The sequence below is a fragment of the Zosterops lateralis genome (genome assembly GCF_965231275.1).
Source record: "Zosterops lateralis genome assembly, chromosome: 9".
NCBI classification, from domain to species: Eukaryota; Metazoa; Chordata; class Aves; order Passeriformes; family Zosteropidae; genus Zosterops; species Zosterops lateralis.
This window is the reverse complement of record NC_139769.1, coordinates 24267820-24292131: the sequence shown is the minus strand read 5'-3', so window position 1 is coordinate 24292131 and position 24312 is coordinate 24267820. Positions and strand designations below refer to the sequence as shown.

Below are 24312 nucleotides of genomic sequence, written 5' to 3'. Positions count from 1 at the left end.
CCTCTGTTGAAGTATTTTAGGTTTTACATTAATATGGTGCATTGTGCTTTGTAGAGGCAAAGGTTTTAAATGCTGCTAAATTTCTAATTTATGTATTTCAATGCCTTTTATTGACTTAGAAGTTCTATCAATTCTAAGTTCTATTAAACTGATTTTTAGATTTGCTTTAATTTCATAAGAAAATAGTAAACCTAAACAAAGTCAATATTATTTTAGTTGTAGTAAATGTTGTTATTAATAGTGATGAGTTTAGTATCATCAAATTGAGGTGTTAATTGTACATTAGATTTTATTTATTGCATTGATTATGTTATCTTGTTCTATCGAGTGCCTACAAAGATCCATGGCAAAGCCTTCTTCTCTAATTAAACAGAAAAGGGGAGTTGGGATACCCCAGGAGAACTTGCCACTAGAGGCAGAGGCCCAGGAGGGACGGCTATTATTGTAAGAGAAATGCTTTTATCATATGGAGAGAAAGGCTTCTCTCCTATGGATCCTTGCAGCAACACGTCAATATCTTTCAGGTTCTGTTACTCCTTTGGTCCATTAAGTTGATGTGTGATGTAAGCTGGGGCAGCGGCATTTGGATCCCAGGCACAAGCCAGAGGTGCTCACTGACAGCACAAACAGGGTTTGGGAACAAAGCACAGGGCAAAACGCTAATAACTTTTTAACTTCCTTTAATAAAAGAAAGAAACATTTTGGTGTTCAGTATTTCCCGTATCCCAAATGCTCAGAGAAGCAAAAGCAAGAAAAACAGAAAAAGTTCAATGGAAAAGGCTTCCCAGTGCCTAGAGGGGCTGCAGGAGAGCTGGAGAGGGGCTTTGGGCCTGACCAAGGACTACCTTTGTTTTCTGCCTCATCCGAGACTTTATTGTGACAGCGAATCTGTATCCAAAAAATTCAAATACTCAAACATCCTGTTCAACATCCCCTCTCAACACAACATCCCACAGGGCTTCCCTTCTGAGACAAGTGGTTTAGTTCTTACAAGTCAACCAACATGCTCACTGAAGTGGCATTCCCTCAGGAAAACATTCAAATGAGCTCCTCTATTAAATTACAAAACAGATCTGCCTGCAGTTGTTTAACATGCACTTGAGTTTCTCTTACAACAGGGCATCCTTCAGTATTTAGCAGGAGCATGTTCCCGTACTATTCAATTATTTTCTTGCTGAAGAAACATCAGGCCTCTGAAATGAAGGTTAACCATTTTTGACATGCAAACATCGTGTATGAAGATATTGAGAACACCACTGATATCATTAATGACAATATTGCATTTATATGTAGTCTACCTGCATGAAATTCAATGAAAAAAACTGGCTGCAGGCTGCAAAAGATGGTTTAAAAATGGATACCATTATAATTCAGCAACATTAAAGCCCAAGGGAGGAGAAAACCCCACCAATCTTAACTCTCTGGCCTGCCTTTTATGAACTTAAAATCTACAGAAGGATTTTATTGCAGGGTACTCCTGCTGATAAATAACAGTAATAATCCAGAATCATGATGATCTGGATTAGAGGAAGGTTTCTGCATCCTTGGCAGGAATTTTTCTCAAGAAACACAAGACAGCTTTGACCAAGTCCTTTTCCATGGCTGTGAAGATGCCTTCCCTGCAGATATATATAGCTATATACATTATTTAACCAAAAAAAAAAAAAAAAAACAAAAAAAAAAACCAAACACCTAGTTCAGTTTCATGAGCTGTGACTCCAGGTGAAGATTCAGAGATGCACATCCAGGTCACGATGACACATTTATCACCCTGCACTGGGAAGCCTTAATACCAGAATAGCTTAGCTGGGAACATGGATTCATGCTCCAAACATCCTGACCCTGCTATAAACAAGAATGGTTACCACAAACTATCTGTAACCAGGACACGCAAAGGCACCAAGGACCAGGAAAACTGCACCCAAGGCTGGGACAGAGCAAGGCAGGACAGACCAGGGAAAACATCCAGCAACAGAGATATCTGCTCTACCATGGGTCAGGAGAAAAAAGGCCATGTAATATTCACAGAGCACAAGATGAACACAGTCAGGGGAAAAAAAAATATCCCTGTGTTGTTTCCAGTCAATTGAAAAGAAGTCAATAAAGGAAATTATCACTGCTCTAGTAGGATACCAGCCTCAAAAGCCAATAAAATCTTGCCCTTTCACATGCATGTGGTTTTGTTCATACAAAAAGGAAGACAATTCCATTAAATGAGAAATAAATTGATATAGTTCTCAGTATCAGGCTTCGTTTTCAGCCACTCACAAAAACCAAATTCTTGTATATTGTACAACAGGAATGCACTGGCAATAAGGAATTTCATTTCAGTCCTACAGACAGGGATCAGAGAAGCTCTGCCAGGCAGGTCAGTGAGACCCAAAATGGAAGGAGCTCTTTCCCAAGGTTCTCTGCAGATGTGCAGGACAAGATGCTCCGTCCTGCAGCACCAGGAGGACCAATACTCACAGAGTAATTCACAAGGAACTCTGTGCAGTTCTTCTGCCATTTAATCCTCTCAAGGCTGCACCCACACACCTCAGCAGAAACAGGAGCTCCAGTGTTCCCTTCAATTCTTGTACTTGAAAGGAAGTGTTTCAGGTGACAGCAGAAGAGAAGAGACCGATAATGGGAAGCAAAAATTTGTTGGGGAATAATTAAAATGTGAAACTGTTAATTAAATATGCAAAACACTTCCAGAAGCAGCAAGGGATAGAAAAAAACTAAAACAAAACTAAATGCTGCATCTACTGTAAACAAGTGTGAACACAAAGAATAAATGTATCTACCTTCCAAATTGAGATTTGACTTTCTAATCTCTTGTCTACAGATTTCAGATTTGCTTCTTTTTTAAACACATGTTCTGTGAAGGATGTCTCTGCAAGATTAAGACAAGAAGTAAATATTTCAGCATTTAGAAAAGAAACAGGAAAAACTGTTTGTTGTTGAAGATTTCTTGAATTCCTCAGAACACAGCAAACAGCTTCTGCTCCTGTTTAACATAAAGGGTTTACCAGTATGTAAGTAAACAGTGTCCCTTGTTACCAAACAGGCAGCAGAGAGCTATGACAAGCTCAGAACAATTCTAGGCACAATTCACAGGGCTGCAGATAAGGAAGGAGAAGTTGAACAATTTAAAGCAGCTTGTGGGGAAAGATAGCTGCATGCCATTTCATTATTACTTCAATTTCTTAGTACATAGGAGCAGCATGAGAAAGATCTCCACTGTGCTGGACACTGTAAACATGCAGCGGGAGCAGGCTCCCCCAAAAAGCCTGTGATTAAAGCATAAAACAGAAGATAAACACTAGCACAAGGTCACACAGAAGACAATTCACAATTCCTACTCAAACTAATTTTACTCCTATATACACAAAAAACTCAAACTGGGTTTAACAATAAATACTATAACTACTTTCATCCAGGCCCTATAAAATGCTGCTTATTCCAGCCACCAGGCTGAGTCTTCAGAACATGGTGGGAACCACACAGAAGATGGAGGGTAACACAATTCCCATCTTACATTGGTGCAAAGAGACATCTAAAAACATAATTGCAGTGGATTCCAGACTAAAATAGATCAGCCCTCAGCCTGTGAACACAATGAATCACCCTCAGCTTAAAAGATGGTGTCCTGGTTTAGGCTGGGAGAGAGTTAATTTTCTCCCCAGTAGCTGGTAATGCGCTGAGGTTTGGATTCAGCCTGAGAATAATGTTGATGTTTCAGCTGTTGCTGAGCAGAGCTTACCCCAAGTCAAGGACTCTGCAGTGTCCCAGGCTCTGCCAGCCAAGAGCTGCCCCAGAAGCTGGGACGGAGCACGGCCAGGACAGCTGATCCCCCTGGGCAGAGGATGTTCCACACCATGGGATGTCACACCCAGGGTGAGAACTGGGGCAGTTGGCCCAGAGAGGCCGATGGCCACTGAGGGATGGGCTGAGCATCAGTGGGTGGTGCTGGGGGACTGCTCTGGGATCACTCATCTCTCTGGATTGTACTCCCGTCTTTAATGATCTCCCTTTCCATTGTAATAACAGTAATAATACCAAGAATATCATTATTGCTTAATTCAAGTATTAAACTGTTCTTATCTCAACCCACAGGTTTTACCTTTTCCTGATTCTCCTCCCATTCCCCCAACATCTGTTAAGCCATGCCAGATGGTTTCCAGAAGCAGATCCAGTCAGCTGAGGTCTCTGCAGCAAGCCTCTAGCATCAGCTACAACATTCCATGCTCACAGACTAAACCAATGCTCAGGACACAGCTGGACTCCTGATAAGAGCAGTTTTATGGGAAAAGGGGAATAAGCCTTTTGGGACGAGTTTTATGGGGAAAAGGGAGATGCAGATAGACCAGGATGAATCTTAAATACACAAACTGACAAGGAGAGACACACAGTGATTGATGCTGTATATAATAAACACAACTGGGAAGAGTCTAGACAGGCTTTTGGTGTGTAAATATCAAATTATATGAAACACGCTGGAGAGACTTGTAGCAACCTCTAATTTTAAGGTTCTACCTGAAATATAAAAGAAAGGCAGCAATAGCCAGCTCCCTGGCTCCTTGCCTAAGCAGATTCTGCTGATTTGCTTAACCAGACTAAATCACTAAACCCTGTGGTTTATAAACACCTTTACAAATTTATTCTCAGGGAGTAAATTGAGAAAACCTATAGGTCTGGGGTTTTTTTCCCTGAAGAAAAAGTGGGTGAGGGAGGAGAGTTCCCTTTCCCTTCATCCTTCCCCTTAATTCTTCCTCATTTTCACAGTGAGCTACAAAACTGCATTTTGCCCAGCACTGCCACTGTCCTGCCCAATGCTCACAGGATGGATTCTATTTTCCCTTTGAGAACAACATGAAAATATTTTCCCACTGCATTCTTCCTGAACACTTTGCCTAAATTATTAAAAGGCAAAGTTAACTGCTCCTGCCACAACCCTTGTGCTTTGTGCTTCCCAGAAAGCACATCCGAACCACCAATCCTTTATCTCCTCTACAATTTCAGAAATGTATCAGTCCTGCAGTTAAAACTACTCACATGCTTTTGTGATGGGTAGCAAAGCCAGAAGTCAGTGGTACACTACATAACCTGCTAAGTAAAGTTAAATGACAGACTGGGGGTGTCTGAAAAGGGGGTTTGATCCTTCATTCAATAAATAAACAAATAAATAAGTGACTCACAAGATGAATGCAGCTCACCCTCAACACAGGGAGGAGAACTCCAGAGGGATGACCAGGATTGTATAAAAAAAAGTCAAGTTCTAAAAGCAACAGATGTTTTTCTTCTCAAATCATTCCTTTTGGGACCAAAGATGAATCACTGGGTTTCTGCTGGATGCAAAGCCATCAGGTGTAACTCACCTGTCTCACACCAGCTACATATCAGTCACCCCTACCACAGAGCATCATATAATGTGGAAGAAACTGGATCCTCCCCAGATAGCCTGCTCTTTATGTTGATTCCCTCTGAAAATTCCATTTTTTCTCTCTTCTCTTTATGTTTTGTCCTTAAGAGAAAAGCTGGAGAAGGAAGGTTTTAGCAGACACATCTCTAAATGCTGAAATTGCTTCAAAGCTTCCCGATGGAGAAGCTTTGAAGTTTTCTGTTTTTAACAGAAAACCTGAACCCCATGAGAAAAGTTAGTATTTTAAGCAATTTAATACTTCCCATCTCTTTATCAGAATATTACTGATTTTCTTCTCAGTCAAAGCACTTCAAACACACACGTATTTCAACCACAACTTTGAGGGCTCAGAGTTACACATATGCCAAGAGGGTCTAGTGAAAGACAACCAAAACTACCAGTAAAGTCTTTTGGTCCAGCAGTGAAGTGACTAGTTTGCCACAAGTACTTCCACAGTGGGCCAAAAGCAGAATTATTTGTTCATTTTATTAACAGCAACTTCACTTATCTTAAATATGCCAGACATCACCACTGCTCCACACCAGATGCCATTCTCCAACTCTGTCTCCTCCTCTCCTCCAGTCTTCCAGTAAAATTAGACTTTGCATTAAACTTCCAGTAAAATAATTACAGTTGGCAGGTATTTTTCAACACTGATTTGGAAGCCAAGAAACCAAAGCAAAACAAAACAAAACAAAATCAAGTCAAGCATTACCCAACTTTTGTCAGAAACAGCTTGTTCTGAAGATCAAATACTGTCACTGACGGATGGTTTTGCTCTCCACTGTTTCACGTGCTCTATGAACTTCACAAAAGCACTGGCTGTATACCTTACAAAATATTCATATCATATAACAGGGGGAAATGTCTCAAGGCCTTCAAAACAACAACAAAAAATTATGACAGAAAAAGTCCTCCTCAAATGCAGTGGGCATTTTTATTGTGGAGAAAACAATGAAAAGAAAAAGGAAAGCAAGAAGGAGCCAGAGTCCTTCACACAATTTCTAAGCAGTTTCCATCACCACTATCACTTTATTCTGCATGCAGATTATCATCTAACAAGCCCTTCAGATAATTCAGTCCATATATATGTTGTGTAGGTGTTTGCTAAAACACTAATGCCAGCATTCAGTCACTACAACGGGTGTGCTTTCTACTTTATGGCATTAAAAACTGTTAGAAGAAGTCACAGAAAAATGTGACAAGTAAGAGAACTCCATTTTCAGAAGTATTTTAAGTCGGTTCACCTCCATTTATTCTTCACCAGCATCAAGGCTGTTGTTAGAGCTGTTTCTTCCTGGCATAACTCAGCACTCCCATGATTCCCACACTTTATCATTCCCCCTTCCTGTTTTTGTACTCACTGCTGTCTTGTGAGGATGCTGAGTGGTGGCAGGAGGAAAATCAAGACGAGCCCTCAGTTTTCTGAACAGCAACCTCAGGAAGCACGGCATTTAACAAACACACTGGAATGCTGATCTTTAATTTTCAGGTCATTTAGCCAAAAATGTGACATACAGAAAGGAAAAAGCGATGTTCTAACAATCCCTGAGGTTCCAAAAACAACAATTCTGTCCATTCAGTGAATCATACCGAGCACTTCTTCTGTCTATACCCACCACTTCTGTCTCATTCCACACTCTTAAAAAAATTCAGGATGCTTAACAAAAGGTCAACCAGGTTTGACTGCAAACATCTTTTGCCAAGATAACTCTCAAAATTGCCTAAGGGCTTAAGACATTTGGATGCTTTACCTAATAATTGAACAGGACACTGCATTTTGTACAGCTCTGAGATGGCTCTGAGACCTTTGTCAGTGTCTTTTTTCCCCCACATATATATAGCAAAGAGGATGGATCATTCTGGAGATGAGTCACTACTGAAACAACAGAATAAACTCCTGTGAAATGCTGTGGGGTTTCTGCTTAACATTCTCTAGCTCCCTTTTGGGAGAATTTGGCAAGGTACTGGCAAACGCTCCTCCCACAGAAATCAAGCAGCGAATTTGTCAGTGAAATTAATCTAGAAGTGCTTAATATTAATTTCAGTCTTCACTTACCTTCTCCTCCCGCTTCAAGTCTGCTTCCTCACAAAGCAGGCAAAGGAGAATGGAAAACCACAGAGAGCAGGGCAACTGCTGGCACCAAACCCACAGCCAGGACAGATTTCCCCAGCTCCAGACAAAGCCCCAGCACATTTTTGCTGCTACTGTTGTTGTGTTGCATTTCTGAAGATCACCTCAGACACAGAGCCTGAGTATGCACAGTGCTACAAGGTGGTTTAGACTGGCTTCCACATGTAACAAGTTCTGCAGCAACATCTTTTGGCCTCAAGCAAATTAACACATGTGAAATGGGGGGAGAGGGAAAGGCAGGGGTAAGTGAGGCCTTGGTGCCTTGTGAAGTTCATAGAGCACATCAGCAGTCAGCAGAGAATTCAACCTAAAGCCGCTAAAGCCAGGGCTTCCTGCTGCCATGGGCTGTCTGCACAACATCCACCCACCCTCCCCAGATCCTGACAGGCCTGGACACTCTCCCTGGGCACAGGCACCAGGGTAATTACTGCCATCCAATTCAATTTGCACACAAATCACTAATTAACTCAGAACACGAAAAAGGTACCAAGCCCATAATCACAGACAATGTCCCTGTCCATGACCAACGCTAATCTCAGGGTCATCAGGGGACACTGCCTGCTTACCTGGACAGCTGTTCTATGCTGCAATCTGCCCTATTGTCTCTGCATGCATCCTCCTACCTATTTATCCCCATTACCTTCTTATTCACCCTTATTACTTTCTTATTCATCCTTATTACTCTCTTATTTACCCTTATTACCTTGTGGCTCTGCACAACTCCCTGACAGGAGGGGACAGCCAGGGGGGTCGGGCTCTGCTCCAGGGAACAGGGACAGGAGGAGAGGGAACGGCCTCAAACTGTGCCAGGGAAAGTTTAGATTGGGAACACTGGATTGAATATTAGGGAGAATCTCTTCATTCAAAGGGCAGTCAGGCACTGGAAGAGACTGCCCAGGGCAGGGATGGAGTCACCACCCCTGGGGGGATTCACAAGACATGCAGATGTGGCACCTGGGGACAAGGGTTAGGGGTGGGCTTGGCAGTGCTGGGGGAACAGCAGGACTGGATCTCACAGATCTTTTTAAACCTTGATGACTGTGATTGTACTTAAAAGCTACAATAAAGATTATTATTATGAATGTTACAAATATACCTTCAGTTACAGTCATTTGCACCTTTGATTAGAGTTTCTTTGGAGGAACAGGTGCACTCTTACCATCCCTGCCATCCTACCATCCTGCTCCTACTCCTGCCACACAGACTTGGCAGAGACACTTCAGGGGACTGGCAAACCCTTTGTTCTTAGAGTCACTCACTGCCCAATCACTTCAGTCATTTTATACTGTCCTCAGCTAAGGCAGGAATCTAATGGAGAACAGAATGAACTGCTTATATACCATGCAAGTTACAGTAGGGCTGAAAACATTCTGGCTGTGCATAGTTGAGTAGGCAGAAAACATGAGGAAAAATGCTACTTGCAGGCTTTGGGAGAAAAAAAATGCAATCTTAAAAAAAGTGACCAATTCTAAAAGTAAATTAATTTTTCCATTGGCTTCAGAGACTAAAAATAAGGGGTTTTACCAAAACAAATCATTAAGTCTGTAAACATGAAAATAACTTTTGTCACCAGTAAACATTCATACCCCACAGACACTGAGTAACAGCACACAAGGAACAAGTCCACTCACAGCACGTTCAAAATTCACCATTTCAATTAGACTGTCAGTCCCTTAACAGATGATAATCCATCATTCCCTGGAGACTGCAGGAATACCAGCACTTCCTTCAGCACTCATCGAAGAGGAAGATGAGAAAACAATGTAAAAGAAATGAAAGACAGGCAACCCCCACCCCAAACCCAACAGAACAGTTGTTCTTTTCCATGAATTTTAGCACATGGAAAAGCAGTTTACACCTTAATTCCTCTGTGCTGAACAAAGCTGGTTGGCATTTTTATAACATTTCACAGACAGGAAAGCAAAGGACAAGCAGCACAGCAGAGGCAAAAGAAAGCTCCACCTTTCCATCCCTCTGCTCTTATATCCATGGAAGAAACAGGCCTGTTTTGTTCTCAAATTTGACTGCAAACTTTCATTATATTCCTTTGCTCTCCCAAACTGCTGTTATCCCAAAAGCTCAGCTGGGGATGTACAGAAACACAGAAAGAAGCCACCCCTTCCTTAGGAAGCCTTCAGTGGAATCCCCAATGCCCCCAGCCATCCTACACAGACCCCACAAGCCCACCCAAGACTTTAAAGATGAGCTGACAATGCAGTTATTCCCAACAACTACATCTGGTGCATGAAGTCCATTTAATCCTGCACCCCAGAGAAATCAAAGGCAGATACATTGGAAACAGTGTAGGAATACAGAAACCATCATGTAGTAACACTCTCCTACCCCAACTCAAGTCCAGGGGCTACTCTTTTCTCTTCAAAGAGCAATTAAAGTTGTAGGAAGTGCAACGCAGCAAGTCAACATGGACTGACCACCAGGGCTGTTGGGCTCTCCTGTCCATTTCCTTGTTCCTTCCCTCTTCTCCACCTTGTGAGCTTTGGAAAACCAATCTCCTTGCTGAAAGGCACGACTGCACTTTCCAGAACAGCACCTGATCTTATCCGGGGTTTCCTTGCACTGGCATAACAAAACTGGTAATGTGGTGAGGGGAAATTTAAGAAGAGGAAATGGGAAATGGTGTTAGTGATGGCGAGAGGAAACTCCATAAGAACATCCTTTTTACTTGGAAGCAAAATTAACCAGGAATTTAAGAGCTTTTTAGAAATGCCGTAAAATTTTAAACCAATAAAGAAGACCCCCATGGAACAACTTTATGTTGCCTAAGACTTTGCAGATACCACACACAGGAGCTTCCCTGCCCAAAACCAGCACTGGAGCTCTTTATCCTGGACATGAGGCCATGCTGCACCAGCCCTGTGCCTTCCCTCCATTACCTCTGCTGACAAGCCAGCTCTTGTTCCTTGGTGTCCTGCCAGGACCTCTCCTGTAAAACATCCCATGTGCCAGCACAAGTGGCAACATGAAGCTGCGTGGAAATTCGTGCTGCTCTGGCTTTTGCAGGTCACTGCAACACCACACAGCACGGGTGGGGACACAGAACAGAAATATCAACAAGCCTCCATCTACAGAGCAGGCCCTTTAACCAGCCAAAGCTACTGGAATCACAAATCACTGTGTCCCCACAGCCAGTGCTAGCACTCCCTCTTACCCAGCAGTGTACCCATGCCACAATGAGACTGATTTATTCAGTCAAGTCCCATCCCAAGTTTAATAAGCAAAGGCTCATCCATTAAACTTCACCCATACCCTCACTTCTCCCCCAAAAACATTTGATTAGCTACAGTTCAGGTGCCATAGTAAAATGGATTTTAATCAAATACAATTTCTTTTTTTTCTTGTTGCTGTTGCTTTGCTTTTTACTTACTTATCTACTTGTCTGTCTTGCAATCAAATCCCAGAATACAAATCAGCACCACTGAGAATCAGGGAACTAATGCAAGTGGTGATTATTTTGCTGTAACACCAATTATCTAAGTGGTTTGTGGTAGAAAGAGAGAGGGTTTAGGGAACAAATAAGGGGCGCAGCCAGAGATCAAAAGAAATATTGCTCCTAAGTGGAATATTTACATTTCCCCCTGGAAGAGATGACAGGAAGATCAGTAAAGAGCATTAAGCAGAATCACTGCAGTTCACAACTGGAATATTTACAAGCTTTTTGGCTGATCTTTAATATTTCAGAATTAAAGAAAAACCCTGACTGAATCTTTCCTCTTCTGTCTTGCCCATACCTAATGGTGTTGTTCAGCATGATTCAAGTGACAAATTTTCTGTCTGGATCCAGCCCAGCTGTATGTCTGTCACCCACTAGAAGAGAAGGGTGCACTATGAAGAAAAGCAACATAAAGCCATGGCAGCCTACAAAAATCAGCTCTGGCCCTGAGCACTCACTCTGAGAGTTTTTATTCATAACACACACCTCATGAAAGACAGGAGAAGGAAGCATTTGATCATTTCTATCTCTGACCATACACCTTGAGACTGCAATGTAAAGCACACCTGTGCCCTTACACAATCTCCTTTCCAACAGCAAGTGCCTCCTTTTGGTTTTGCTAGGCCGTGCCTCAGTTTCTCCTGCCCACATTTCCACCCTCGTGTCATCAGTTTAGCTCTTCACATTCCATCTCAGCCCTCCACCTTGCCACCTCCTTGATTATTACATTTATGAACATTATACTCCCACTCTCTATGTGGTCATTGACACCAGCTCTGGATGGTGACAACCCCAACGCAACGTGTTCAGGCTCTGCCTTTACCCCACAATGAAGAGTCAGTCAACATGAAATACCCAAGGCCAGGCTGGGCGAGGCTTGGAGCAACCTGGTCTAGTGGAAGGTGTTCCTGCCGTTCCAGGGGTTGGAATGGTGCAATCTTCAAGGCGCCTTCCAACACAGGCCATGCTATGAACATCTGTGAGTACCTCCTTTGCTGGGCATCATGGTGGCCAACCATAACTCTGAACTTCTTCCCAGAAGTTAATTTTTAACTCATGCTAAGCCCAAGGTACCTAAAGAATCCGGTCTGAATGAGGTAGGTAGGGACTGTAGAAAGGTCGTGGGGAGCTGAAGTAGGAGGACAACCAAATGCCACATGTGCAGGGGAGCCATACACCTTCTAAAGAGCACAACCAGAAAGACATGTGCTAAACCTCATCTGCAATGACATTTGCACAAATTTTCCTATTTGCAAACAAATTAACATAGCCACAATATTTGATTGTACTTGTCTTCCATGAGCAATGAGTCAGAATTGTTGTTTACAGTTATTAGCAATACACCCCTGCAGTCCATCAGCACTGCCTTCGCCCTGCGGAGGTGAAGCTTTGGAAAACATCAGGAAATAGGGACACACACCCCAGCCCCAGGACTGCACTCTGGGCATTAGTACTTGTCACAGACAGCAAGACAGCAGAGAATTACCCTCTGTCGTAATTCTGAACTTAAGAATAGTATTTGACAAGCAAATTTGTTATGAGAAGAGAATTAAGATACTGAGGTTTAAGTCGATCAAAGGATTTTGAAAAATAATCCAGATTTCACTCTGGATTAAAAAAAAAAACCCAAAAGGACCACTCCGAAAGCGAGAAAAAGAACCAGTTCTTATTTCTGTGATAGAAAAGCACAGAACAAGCTGAGAGTCTTACAACAAATACACTGTTGTGGCTGCAGAGAGCCTGGATGGGCAGCTCCCATCACAGGAGCTCCACATCCCCCTAGAAAAAAGAATTGTGGTCTCCCATCCCAGTGCACCATTCCCTACTCCATGTCATTTTTCTCCGATTCCAGCAATATCTGGAAGCACATACATTTTCTCCTCTTTATATCACAGGCTTTGAAACCATTTTACCAGTGCATGCTTGTTCTCTTTTTCCCCCAATATTCCCTAAAACAAAGCAGCAAACAGGACAGAAACCAGGGGAACTGCCAAAGACAGATGCACACAGCACTCCTACGTTTCCAGGTAACTGCAAACAACTGAAGGTCTAAGGCACTGCCCCTGAGCCTACTGTAATTTCCATCAGTTTTAAACTTAGTCCTAGAGCACCTCAAATCCTCAGCCTACTCAATCTGGTGGCTAATGACCAGGTAGGAACAAGGAACTGGAGACTGCAGACAGCTTCCAACCCCTACCACCAACAGGCATACTCTGCCTTAAGGACCAAAGTCACTCTCATCTTCTGCTTCCCATCACTCCTTTGACATTTAAATCAAGGCCCAAAACCAGTCCTGCAGTCTGATGATGCAGAAATGTCCCTGCACTCCTCCAGTGCTGGGGTTTTTCTCCCTCAGCATTGGTCAGCATTCTCACAATTACCATCTTACCTTGGTCTGCACTTGGGAAAAACCTCATGGGTATGGATGCTAGCTCAGAGAGTTTGATTTCACGAAGTTCACGTGCTACTTTCATTTTTACACCCAGTCACACTTAGTATTTTGAAAGCAGTAAAACCATTTCAACACAAAAATTCAGGCATGCTCATGACATGTCAGGGGAGATGGGCAGCAGGTAAGGAATGGAAAATTATAGACAAGGAAAAGAAGAACGGGAAATTGAACACTTAAAAAAGCAGAGAGGTCACCAATTTACCCATTAAAAGAATCCATCAGCAAACAGGACAGCGCCGTTTACCAGGTAGCAACCACAAAACAGAAATCCAGAATTTCTCAGGGCTGCCTCCACTCTTCCTTGCAATTTTTATTCCTGAGGATATTCAGTAAGAGCCAAGATCAAAAGCAGAGCTGACTCCATATGCTAGGAAAGCCCAGAGATTTGGGAGGATAATTTCCTTATCCTTATGGCATGGTTAATTCACCTGGGATCTCCCCCCTCTGCCTCTGACCAGGACTGCATCAAAACCTGCCTCCTGCTTGGTGAGAGGATTCCTCAGGAGGCAGCTGATGCTGATTATAGCCAACAACAGCCTTGTTTGTGCCTTTTCAAAGCACAGGATGATGCAAAAATGCCCCAGAAAAGAGTTGTTTCTTCTGCATTTGGCTTAGGGCACAAACACACAGAAACACAATTATCCTGGTTATTTACTCTCCACTAAAGAGATAAGGGCTGTGACGACAAGAGCAAGCAAGTGGGTTCTTCACATGCTTTTTCAGGACAGCAGCAGCTTTTGGGTGAGCAGAATGGAAGAGAAGAGAGGAAGAAAGCACTGTCATCAGCCTCCATCACAGCCAGATCATTCCTGTACATGAAATGAAGTGTTTTATTTCAAAATCAGCTCTTTAGACTGGTGTGGGTTTGCACCTTGGGCTTTCTTTTGGAGGGCAAGCAAGAGAGAAAAGGCAGCAGTAAAACAACTACTTGCCTTACTCATCACAAGGGGAGCAAAGAAATCTGTCCTCACACACCAAAGGTCTTGTAAGTCCCAGAAAAACAGGAGCCCTTGACGGGTTACACTTAATGAACATCTTCAGTGAACTCCCCCTTGTTTTGTGTAGTCTCCCTAGTCTTGTGCTGCTGCCCAACCTGTTCTGCTTACAAAGAAAAGCCAGGGCAGGGCCTGGAAGGGTTTGGACCAATTTTTCACCAAGCAGCAACATCACTATGTGCTGATTCTGCCACATTTGCTATTGCTTCAACCTCAGCACCTCCAGAAGCCCAAAGCCCTGAGGCTCTGCCCAGCCAATCCTCCCTGACTCGGCAAGAACTCCATCCCAATCCCGAGTATCCACAAGGACTCCTGGCCTGGCTGGCTTGGGCACGGGGCAGGAAGGGCGATGCCCCTGGTGTTTCCAGCCCCGGCAGCTGCTGGGTGGGAAGGCGCTGGGAGGGACCCGGGGCACATCCCTGACTCCCAGCTAAGCTGGGCGGCTGAATCAGCGCGGGTGGACGGCGACGTGCCGCTGACACAGAGCTGCAATAAATCACCACCTTCCTGGAGCAACGAGGAAGCTGCAGGGGTGACTTAGTCATCCTCCATCCTGACGCCATCCCAGGAGCAGAAGAGTCACATACATCCCCTGGCTTTGGGCTGTGCCCATGGCCCAAAAATAGCTTTTAAGCCAAATCCTGCAGTCATCATTTAAACCTGAAACCTTTTTATTTACACTCAGCAAGAACTCATGTATGTTTTTGACAATGCTGAGAGTAACCAGTGCTTAAATTATTTGCTTAGCAAAGGAGTCTATTTAACTACAAGAGTTACACCAAGTATGCAATGTTTTCTGACCCACATAGAAGCTAATAATTTGCATTTTATGGAACCGCTTTGCATAGACAACCCATCTTAATGGCCAACAACTTACTGTACAAGAATTAATAATTGAAAAGCAACTCGTCAGCACTGTTATTTGTGTTACAGGTAACTCAGAAACCTCATTACACTGTAGCATTAAATTTCCAATGACCTTCTGGAAAGCTGCTCACTCTGAGAGTCTTTTTTTAAGGCATGATCTCTCAGAATGCCAGGCAATTGCAGAGAAAGTATGTGACAGCTACCCAGAGTCTGTGGGAGAGGCCAGGCAAAACACCCTGTCAGCAATGTATCGGCCTCATCCCCCTTTGGCTGAAGAAGTGACTTTGACTTCATGAATCCCCCTTCTCTCCAGCCACTCACTTGGCTGAGCTTCTCTCACAAATTTCTGCCTTAATGCCAGATTAATCCTACTTCCTCCAGTCCCCAGACATCTAAGAAGCTCCAGCTCTTTTTCTCTCTAATCATTGGCTTTTAAACTATTTCTGTTGCAGCACCCAAGCATTTGCTGTGGATGAAAGAAGGCTCAGAGACTAGCACAGAAGCGTAAAGGCAAACAAAAATTACATGGCAAAGCCTGGGATTTTCATAGTCTTAAGGCAATTAGGTCCCCTGAATCCCATAGCAACTCTGAGAAGAGTCGAGTGCATAATTTTCCATTATGCTTGTAAAAAATCCCCAAATAAATGCACAACTAAATGCAGCTTCACAAGGCTGAGCATTTATCATTCTCCTAAATGTTGTTACTAAGCCTGAGGTCTCTTACTCCATGTTTAAAGGTTTGATTTTTCAGAAAACAGTCTTTCTGTTGCCAAAATGCCAAAGATGCAGAATGGTGAGCTACAGGAAAATGCAGCTCGGAGTCCAAGGCCAGAAGCATCCCCCCCTTTGGAGCTGCCCACCCCAATACCCCCGTCCTGCTGACAGAGCCTCTCTGTGCTGGGATCACAGTCACTCCTCACTGTGACGTCTTTGCTCAGGGCTGTGCCTGTGCACAATCTGCTCCAGAACATGCTCACTGACTCTGCCATTCCCAAAGCTTCTCCAGAACACTTCTGCGGACTGAAGCAGGAAGATTTGGGGCAGCCAGGGGCTGACTTATCTCTGCGTGAACGCCTGTGGGTGTAATTTGCGCAGCTCTCCCAAACAAAACATTTTCACTGCCATAGCAAGGCAAACTTGCCCAAATCCAATTTGTTTGGTGCTTAATTAGCATCTCTGCTGCAATGCTGGAGACAAAAGAAAGCATTCTCCTCCTCCCATGAGCATCAGGACTTTTTAATCTCAAAGATACACCTTATCCGGCATGACCAAAGCAGAAAGAATATTCCCTCTTAATGTTAAACAGAGATCATCTCAGGAGCTTGTTTATCACAAGGTTTTGATTTTAATTTCAGTAGCCCTGGCTGATAGACTCCCACACCTGAAAACTAGGGAGCAATTTAAAAACATAAATCACAAGAAAAAACAATTATATCCATTAGACCTTTGAGTGGTAAAAAGAACAGAGACGAAATTAGAAAACCCTGTCTGGCTTTCCTTTCACCCACTAATCAAACAATTCCCTGAAGCACTCGCAGGAGTTTCTCCTCTCCACATTTCTGAGCCAGATCTGCTCCCCTGGATTCAGTCTGGCTTATTCAGCAGCTTCAGCTCTGCTATTTCAGATTCCTGCAGAAATGAAGGCTCGGAAGGGAAAGCTGAGCCTCCGGGCATCCACCACACCACAACTACTGCACGCACATATATAAGAGAGACGGCTGCACTGGAGGAGAGGAGCAGCAGCCTGTCCTTCAGCATCACACGGCTGGCCATGCCCAGCAGCCCAAACCACAGCCTGCAATACCCAGCTCAGAGAAGCCCTGGAGCCGGGCACAGACATGGCTAACAAAAGAGCAGCTCCTGCACGCTCAGTCTGTGCATTTACTGCACGGCAGCCGCGCTCCCTTCAGCATGCAGCCAGGGCGAGCAGGCCTGAAGATTAAATTAAGCAGCAGCATCCAAAGTGGATATTGCCAGAACACAGAAACATCTTAGTCATCCCTCAAAGTTGAAGCAGAAATGGGCTGACAGCCCACTGCCAGCCCTTAGAAAGACAGCGTTTGTTTTGGTTTACCAGCCGATTCTTCCCTCAGACTGTTTTCCACTGGAGAAGTGCAAATGTCTGCTACTCAGACCTTTACTGAATAGCAATTTGAAAGGAATGCTCCGAACACAAAGGTGAACTTCAACAAGCCTGCTTCCCCAGGAGCAGCACACCAACATCATGGACGTGCACAGGGCATGGAAAATGCTGCTGCCACTGCAAAAAAGGGAATACGAGCAATGTGTTCCTTCCTCTGCATCTTCCTGCAAAAACAGTCTCCCTGCCCAACATCCAAAACTGCACAGGCTCCACAAATCTAATTAGCCATGACTCCAAAACGCAGAGCTCTGTCTGCCCAAATGCATAAACATTAAAGTTGTTTTGCTTTTATTAATAAAATCTTGGGACAGGATGAGATAAAAATCCTAAGGAGGAAAGTCTAAGAGGTAAGTACCTCCCCCTCCCCGAGTAAAGAGCTGTCTTTGTGTGAATAAACTGGGCAACCTAGATAAACTTTTCCTTGTTTATTATAAAAGCACAAGTTCACCAAGGTCCTTTTATGTCCTGATGTATGAAATTATTCCAGCTACATATAATTTCACAGAGCCAAAGGGGTGAGGCTATGGTATTTATAGATACATTCAGGGCTAGAATTTTGGTTAGCAGCAACATTTTTATGGCCTCAACACCTAACATACTTTTGGGAAAATGCCCACCTGTATATATAGATCCTAGGAATTTTTCCCTATTAAATACATATTTCAAGTCAACTTGCTCTTTATCTTTTTTCCAAACTTGAAGATAAAGTCTGTGCTTTTCTCTTAAAGATTCAGAGACAGAAGGAGAAGAAACTGAGGCCACTTCCACAGCAAGAGGAAAGCCTCTGATCCCATCCTGATGCTTTCAGCCATGTTCACTGGTTTGTTTTTTTTATTGTCCAAAATAGGGCCTCAGATTTCCTAAGCACATGCCACACATTAAGACATGAATCTCTGTAAACAATTCAAAACACAAGGAGACAGACAAGGCTACACAAAAAAAAAAAGAGGAAGAATGGTTTTATCTTACTCAGATAACAAATTAGGAGCTCACAATGGTTTAAAAACCTGTTTCTGCAAACTTCTAACCCAGAGCCTGCCTAAAGTCTGCTCAGGACTGGATCAATACTCCACTTAAATCACTTGGCACTGGCATCTCTTCACTCCAGAAGCAAGCAATAGCAGACAAGGGATGCTGTTGGATTAACACTGTCCCAGAGATCTTATCCATATATATACTGTTGTTGTGTATAGCATCATTATGCAAGCCTCTCTTTTTAAAACAAAATGTTTGTTTGTCTGGTCAGTCTCTACTATTATCCCACCCGTAAACCATCAGGCTGAAATTCCACCCACTTTAATCATAAGTTTACAGGCTTAAGGGTGGAATCCTAGTAAAAATGACAAAATGAAGAATTTCTATTTGCTTTAAAAACATGAAAATTCTACTCATTTTTAATCAACAGGATTTCAGAAGCCGCCACAATAAGGGCACTGCCCAGGCTCCCCAGGAAATGGGCACAGCCCCAAGGCTGCCAGAGCTGCAGGAGCATTTGGACAATGCTCCCAGGGATGCACAGGGTGGGATTGGTGGGGTGTCTGTGCAGGGCAGGGTTGGACTCAATGATCCTCATGGGTCCTTTCCAGCTGAGGATACTCTTGGATTGTATAATTCCGATAATAAATTACCAACCTCTGAAGAGCTTCTTTTAATAAACCGAACAGAGCTTTACCACCAGTATCCATAAGTCTGTGACCCAGAGGGCTCCTGTAACCCAGACTTCTGAACCACCAGCACAAAAGCAAATACTGTAGGTCAATTCACAGCCAAAGGATCTTGCTTCCCTGCCACAGAAAGAAAAAGTAGAACTTAAACCACAACTTTGTTACCACCCATCTATTCCTGACATGGTCAAGGATGGTGTGGTAGAAGCCAACCTATAGAACAGTTCAGGGACTGAGTTACTGCTTTTTCTGCATCATGCAGCACTTACAAGAATCTGTATTACATAACTTCAAGCTCTTTAATACAACTTTTAAATTCTGTTCTCTGCATTCTTATGCATCCTTTAAAATGTTGCACCAGATCCCTCACTAGGATTTACTTTGGTACATCTTCCATCAACGTTGCTGAAGTTGCTCCCTGGCTTGCAGCAACTCTTTTGTCAGCTCAGTGTTTCTGAATCAAGACTCACCCCAATCTATGTGCAGGATGCACAGGTGCAGAAATCACTTCTTGTATTTGAACTTTTTTTTGCACACAGTCACCTAAATATGACAGCCATAATGGTACCTGTGCATGAAAGGAGACTGTAAACAAGGCTGGGATTGTACCTCACTGCAAATATAAAGTAGTTACCTTCATGTACCTTCTAAGATCACTTAGCATCCCCACACATAGTTCACTTCTGTGTAAAAACCTAAAAAGAAATATATTCTTCTAGAATTCAGATAAAATCACTTCAAATGGCAAACTGTAAAATGAAAAAAAAAATCCTTTTCAGACTGGACAATTATACTAGAAGTTCACCAGCACAGGAGGCTGTGAACACTAATGCCATGAAGTTTTTCAAAACTAATTAAAACATTTTTTAGCTAAGACAATCCATCAGCAGCTATTAAACACAGAAGCCTCCCTGGAACCTGCCAGCCCAAAGGTCCCTTAGAGTGGTGACTGCTACAAGGGTTTACCAGGAGGAGAACTTCACTGTTCCAGTTTTTCTGTGCACCTGGGAGTGGTCTCATCAGAAGAGCTACCGAGCTTGACAGACCTCTAATCTGACACAGAATGATTGCTCTTACTTCATTCACAAGATTGAAGATGACAAGACACCAACCTGTTAATAAATCAGAGCAGAGGTAAACTCATACCAGTAAAAGAAATAGTCTTAACAAGACTGATTGCATATCACATTCCACATTGCCTCCTCTGAAAATCCTACAACAACACAGCCTTAATACTGTAGATAGGTAATACTACCTATTCCCTGAAGTACCTTTTTAGATTCCAAATGTGTGCCCAAAATGTGCTTGTGTACATTTATCACAAATGTTATACAGCACACAGAGCAGACAGTAGCACAGTGATAGACATTTGCAAGTGCCTGTGAAATCCCTTTGCAATTACATATCTGCTTATATAGAATTAAACACAGTTAGCAAGAAAATAAATAACAACAATAATAATAACCTCTGTCCAGAGTATTTTTGAACATGTGTTCAAAACGTAGTCCTGTTCCACCCCCTGCTAGAGGATTGAAAAGCAGCAACCTCGAAGGTCTCAACCTTTCCCTGAATGAGAAAAAGATTGGAAGGCTCGGGCTCCACACCAAAACAAAGGCCTCTGGAAAACTGTCTGCAGGAGTTGCTTATTCCTCCTTTCCCCCAAACACTTGATGCCATCACATCCTGTATTTTGAGAACAAGATGCACTCCTAGAGCTGCAGGGTGACCCCACCTCAGTGCAGCTGCAAACTGGGGATCCCAGTGAGGCACTGCACACACATGGAGAGGGCCAGGCTGGCCAACATCTCCCTCTCCAGATACTCCCCCACATCCCAGCCTGCCCCTTCCCCTCAGCTCTGTCTCTCACGGTGGGGTGTCCCCTCCAGCACGGCAGCAATGCCTGCACCAACCTTGGCAGCGTGGCCCATGTGCCATCACCTTCTCCCTGAGCAGGTCCAGGGAGACAAGCCCTGGAAACCTCTCCTGCAGCAATGCTACCTCTCCACAACGACCACGAGAAACAGCCAACTAATAATGGACCGGTTGAGGGGCTGCCAGCTCCAGCAAACGTGGCTGGAATTGTGGGTTTTGTTTAATTTAGGAAGTGTCCAGTTGAGCACTGGTCATCTTGCTTGACCCAACCCCTGGACTGCAGCAGCCCAGAGCCTGCACAGCACCCCAGGCACCCTGGCTGTGCACAGAGATGTTCGACCAGGCCTTGGATTGTCAACTAAATGAAGCTGAAAGTAAGTTTGCCCATGCGTGCAGGCAGCACCCAAGGCGCTGCAGAAGCTCCTGGAGCGCAGACAATCGATAGTAAGTACATCATAATCCCAAAGAGATTGCTAAAAATGTATTTAGTACATTACCGTGTCCACTCATTGTGTTTCCATCCGATATTTGCAACATGCCAAGTGCAGCAGATCTGCCTGATGCAAACAGCTGCCCTAATCCACGCTGCTCTATAGATCATGTTTACCCAAAGCTGAATGATCATTTCAACCTTTGTTAATCTGATTGCATAACAAACCACAGCAGCCCGAAATAACCAAGCTGCTCTCTCCGGCACACATTAGTCGAAATCAGTCATTTCAGCACCCCGCTTCTTCTGAAAATAACAGAACAAACCCGATCACGGAGAGAGAAGGAAATAAACAAAGCACCTGGCCACTGCTTTGGCAGCCAAGCACCACACACATCACAGGATGCGGATGCCACGGAGCACGCTGGCACCTGGAGCAGGCTGTGAGCACAAGGCAAAGCAAAACGTTCCCAAGCACTGAGCTCCACTGCGCAACCAAAGCACATCCTGCTGGATCTCGCTCACGGCTCGGGCGCAGGCTCGCAAGCAAACGTGGATTTTCAAAACATGTAATTGCACGTATATAAACAAAGGCCATAATTTACATGGCAGATCCTATGAAAGCTTATCTAGCACATGACATCACACCCATAAATTACAACTTAAAGCAACTGTGCCAAGCTGCTCCCACCCTCCCACCCCAAAATGAAGATGATTAATATCAAACCCAGCTCATCCATGCCTGCACCTCTCGAGAACAAACACACATGAAGTACCTCCCAAGACAGAGTAGTATTTAAAGATTCTTCAGACAATTAGAAGATTTATAATTATTATTACATTGCATCATCACAAAGCCTTAAACAAATCAAGCTGCCTCATCATAGGACACCTAAGATAATACAAGGTTAAACAGCATCAAGCAGTATTGGTTAACTTCACTTGCACAGAAGGGCAAATACCCCAGACCCTGGGCACGGGGATCTTCAGCCTCACAGCTATCATTAAACAGCAAGTTAGGCAAGCTAAACCAAAACACACGGATTTCTTCGAATAGGCTCAGAACCAGAATTTTCCCATTGAAATCCAACCAACCAGGGCACAGGGAGAGCGAAGGGCAGGCGAATGGGGAGCTGAACGAGGTGACGGACGTGTCTCAGCATCTCTCAGCTTTAGTTCCCTGCTCCATGATCAGCCTGGGAGACATGGAGAGGCGGTATCGGGAGCTGGCATGACGCTGCCTATTGATCACAGCCAGCCTCCCCAGCACACAACAGAGCTCCTCCTGTGCACCGCTGGTACCCGAGGAGGCTGCCTTATGGCACAGCTGGCGGACCAGACAGGCATCGGCCGGCTCTCTAACCAAAACACGCCTGAGTACCTTTGTAAGGCAAAACCAGCCAGGTATCTCTGCTCCGGGCATAAATATCTGCTGCTCCGAGCCCGCAGCTCCCCGCAGATGATGCTCCGGGGCAGGGTCCCCACGGCAGTGTCCCCACGGCAGTGTCCCCAGGGCACTGTCCCCACGGCAGGGTCCCCACGGCAGGGTCCCTACGGCAGGGTCCCCACGGCAGTGTCCCCAGGGCACTGTCCCCACGGCAGTGTCCCCACGGCAGGGTCCCCACGGCAGGGTCCCCGCGGCAGGGTCCCCGCGGCAGGGTCCCCACGGCAGTGTCCCCACGGCAGGGTCCCCGCGGCAGGGTCCCCAGGGCAGGGTCCCCAGGGCAGGGTCCCCAGGGCAGGGTCCCCGCGGCAGGGTCCCCAGGGCAGGGTCCCCAGGGCAGGGTCCCCAGGGCAGGGTCCCCGCGGCAGGGTCCCCAGGGCAGGGTCCCCGCGGCAGGGTCCCCACGGCAGGGTCCCCAGGGCAGGGTCCCCGCGGCAGGGTCCCCAGGGCAGGGTCCCCGCGGCAGGGTCCCCACGGCAGGGTCCCCGCGGCAGGGTCCCCACGGCAGGGTCCCCACGGCAGGGTCCCCAGGGCAGGGTCCCCAGGGCAGGGTCCCCGCGGCAGGGTCCCCAGGGCAGCGTCCCCAGGGCAGCGTCCCCAGGGCAGCGTCCCCAGGGCAGCGTCCCCAGGGCAGGGTCCCCGCGGCAGGGTCCCCAGGGCAGGGTCCCCAGGGCAGCGTCCCCAGGGCAGCGTCCCCAGGGCAGGGTCCCGCACCGGGACCGAGCGGCTCCTCTGGCCCTGCCCGCGCCCCCTGGGGCTGCCCGTCCCCACCACGCTCTGCCCGCGCCCAGTTCCCATTTCTGTGCGTTATTGCCGCTCTGCCATCCCCCGGAGCGAGCCCAGCCTGACATCTACAGTTAACTCGGCGGTGGTGTAAGTGCTGCAGTACGGGGCTGCCCAACACCGAGACAGAGCATAAAGATAAATAGATAGAGATCTCGACGTGGGGCTGCACACACAAACCCCCGAGAGCGGCGGGCAGGGCTCGCTCGGCCCGAGCCCCCGCAGCCATTCCCCGGGCCCGCCGCACAAAGCCCCCGGCCGTGAATAAAACACCGCCCGGCCGGCGGCCAGGGGGGCCGCGGTACGAGGAACGAGGGAAGGGGAAGGGAAGCGGGGAAGCGGCGGCGGGAGCGGCCCTGCGGAGGATGGGGAGGCTCCCCCGGTGCTCACCTCGGCGGCCGCGCTGGCGGCGGCTCCCCCGGGCCGGGCCGGGCCGGAGCGGAGAGGGGCGGGCGGCGGCGGCTCCGGGCGGTGAGCAGCGGTGAAGAGCGGTGAGGAGGAGCGGCGGCAGGGAGAGGAGCGGAGCGGAGCCGAGCGGCCTCTCGGGGAGCGGGCGGGGCGGGGCCGGGCGGGCGGGGCGGGCCCGGGGCCGTCACCGCCGGGGAGGAGCCGCCCGCCCGCGGGCCCTGAGGGGTGCGGGGTGTGGGGATACGGCACCGCTCATCCGCAC

The 24312-nt window shown here is 45.8% G+C and overlaps 1 protein-coding gene across 1 annotated transcript in view; it reads right to left on the bottom strand.

Annotated features, from left to right (window-relative positions):
* Nucleotides 1–24062, bottom strand: part of LOC310912911 (uncharacterized protein C1orf21) — a 112828-nt gene extending 88766 nt beyond the window's left edge. The window contains exon 1 of the mRNA XM_083867894.1: nucleotides 24033–24062. The gene's annotated coding sequence lies outside the window, so the exon portion shown is untranslated. The remainder of the gene's footprint in view (nucleotides 1–24032) is intronic.
* Between the last annotated feature and the right edge of the window lie 250 nt (nucleotides 24063–24312).